This window comes from Anoplophora glabripennis, unplaced genomic scaffold (assembly GCF_000390285.2).
Source record: "Anoplophora glabripennis isolate ALB-LARVAE unplaced genomic scaffold, Agla_2.0 scaffold984, whole genome shotgun sequence".
Taxonomy (NCBI): domain Eukaryota; kingdom Metazoa; phylum Arthropoda; class Insecta; order Coleoptera; family Cerambycidae; genus Anoplophora; species Anoplophora glabripennis.
The window spans coordinates 129681-132369 of record NW_019417061.1 but is presented as its reverse complement, the minus strand read 5'-3'; the positions used below and the strand labels follow the sequence as shown (position 1 = coordinate 132369).

The window sequence follows — 2689 nt, the reverse complement described above, 5'->3', positions numbered from 1 at the left end:
ATATATTTCGTGCATTAAAAACAATCTCAAAATTCAGCATTCAAAGTGTGTTGCCTTTAAGAAAACGCATTCAAAATGAACTTCAAGCTATTTATAAGCAACACGATTTCTTGCACTGAATTTTCGATAATTTTTAATGCACGGAAGAGTATTCTATAGCATACACTTATTACAAATATTTTACAGAAAATTATTAAAACGCTTGGAAAAGACACCTAGCCTATGCTTTAATAAATTAGCACTGTTGCCATGTTTAAGGGCCTCGGAGTTTGCAATTGCTTTGTAAATGTAACGTATGTATGGGGGCCTCGCATTTGTTACTCCCAATTATATACAGGACTACTGAGGCGACCCCTACCTAATATTGAATGAACTAAAAACTGTATAAGAGGTGATATGCACATCACTTGTGAGTCCAAAAAAAAAATTGACAGGTTGCTACAGGGGGGTAGGGAAAGGAAAATAACTGTACATACACGCATTTTACATGCGAGGCCCGATTTCGGGCCTCGCATGTGCAAAACGGGCCTCGTTTGTATGAGTTATATGTAATTACAGGCCTCGCATGTGCAAATGATAGGTCTATATATATATGTAAAACAACCGAATGACACCAAAAGCTAAATACACGTTCTCGCACCCAAATTATTATGACGTTATATGCCCAACTGACCCCGTATATTTCCAATTATTGTATGTACACTCTGGCACCGTATATATTAAAATTAGTTTTAATCGCGTTTTCTGCTAGATAACCATAACTATATAAACCGTCAGATCTAATATCGCAGAGGCGGCGGTAAAACAAACCACAATAGAATACATATATTTTTTAATTTTAATAAGTACATAAAATAAAAAATAAAAGAATAGTTTACATCTTTGCTTCTTTCTTTTACAAATATTGAATTTTTTAAACTTATTTCTTTTAACGACCACTGCTTCTTTTTCTGCCCTGGACGTGTTTTTTTGTGGATATATTTTCATTCCCTCTTCATCTGAAGATATTACTGCACGATGCCATCGACATGAAACTTTATTATCTTCAGAGGATTCACTATCACCATTTAGAGACATTTTGGATGTTCCTGTATACAAATCAGTGTATATACAGGGTGATCTATTTCAAACCCGAACACACACATACAATATTTATTTACGAGGCGAACTTGCCCAACTTTTTTAAATTGTAAAGGGGAAAAAAGTGTACTTTAGGAGCAAATGTGATCCTTTTTGTAGAAAAACCAAGGCTTATTAGACCATTTTTGAGGAGTAAAAATTGAGGAAACTATGTTAGCAATTTTTTTAGAAAAAAATTTGAGTACGTCATTGAATTAAGCAACTCCTAAAATGGGCCTGTCCCAAATTTTATAAAAAAATATTGCATTGAATTATTTTACTTTATTTACCAAATTGTTAATCGTTCTATGTTTATGGATTCATGTTTTCATTCTCTAATCTGTGAAATAAAAATGAAGAAGAACCATTGCCATATAAAAAAACAAAAAAATAAATGGAAAGAAAAAAAAACAAAAAATTTACAAACAATAAAATTATTGTTCTTTCTACTTCCAGTCTATTCAGGTTTATTCTAGGAGAGGCTTAATTCAGTGGCGTACTTGAATTTTTTCGAAAAAAATTACTAATATAGTTTCTACAATTTTTGCCCCTCAAATAAGATGATCTAGTAGGTCTTGATTTTTGTACAAAAAGGATGACACTTCCCAAAGTATACTGTTTTCCTCTCTATAATTCAAGAAAAGTTGGTCAAAATCGCTCTGTAAATAAAAAATTTATGGGGGAGTCCCAGTTTCAAATGGGTCACACTGTATAAGCCCTCTTATCCCATATTCCTCAATAATTTGAATTATTTTTTAAAATTCTGTATCCGTTGAATGAGTATCCATTTATCCAAATTCAGCAATTGTTACCGTCGCTAAACTTTTAAACAGTTTTACTGGTCAATTATTTCACTCAGGGCAAATTCATACACTGTTAATTAATAGATAATAATTATTATCTGCAAGTATGTTCTTTAATTTTTATAATATAGTCCAAAATAATAATGGAAATAATAGGATTTATATGAGAGAACAGCAAATCAGTACCTACAAAACATGCTTTGATTTCCCTTCTTAAAATGAAGGTGGCCAACATTAAATAAAATATATTGAAAAAATATTTATATAAAGTAAAAAAAAATATTTACGAATCATTTGCAGCGCCTTTTGTACAATTTTTCCAGACCTGGATAAATTAGACGTCAAAGAGGCGGGATTATCTGCTGAAATTAATTGTATTCATAACAACCCTCGATTATATTTTATGTAGTGTTAATTTAATTATTAAATTGTGCAACTTACCGCTCACATTTACTGGTTTTTAGTTCATTTTGTATGTACACCTACGCTCCTACGCATATAACTTAGAAAATGCAAACAACCTAACTTTAATCCTATTGCCATTTTAAACTGAAATNAATGTTAATTAAACACTTGAAAAATATTCCTACATACAGTTATCATAATATTTCGTTTGTTCATAATTTTCGAGATCAGAAAAAAAAAGAAAGGAAGCTAGATGCTTAAAAAATTTCTGCTTCCCATTTTTTTTATGATAACTACTATTCTGGCTCGTGCCACACTGCGTGTCAAATAGTAACATAAATATAAAATAAAAGAACATCCTA

At 31.1% G+C, this 2689-nt stretch overlaps 1 long non-coding RNA gene across 1 annotated transcript; it reads right to left on the bottom strand.

The window, feature by feature from the left end:
- Positions 1 to 993: 993 nt before the first annotated feature.
- LOC111692128 lies at positions 994 to 2472 on the bottom strand. The gene is made up of 3 exons (XR_002763147.1): positions 2364 to 2472; positions 2210 to 2284; positions 994 to 1088 (listed from the first exon to the last, which is right to left on the bottom strand). It is a non-coding gene; the product is annotated as an uncharacterized LOC111692128 (long non-coding RNA).
- Between the last annotated feature and the right edge of the window lie 217 nt (positions 2473 to 2689).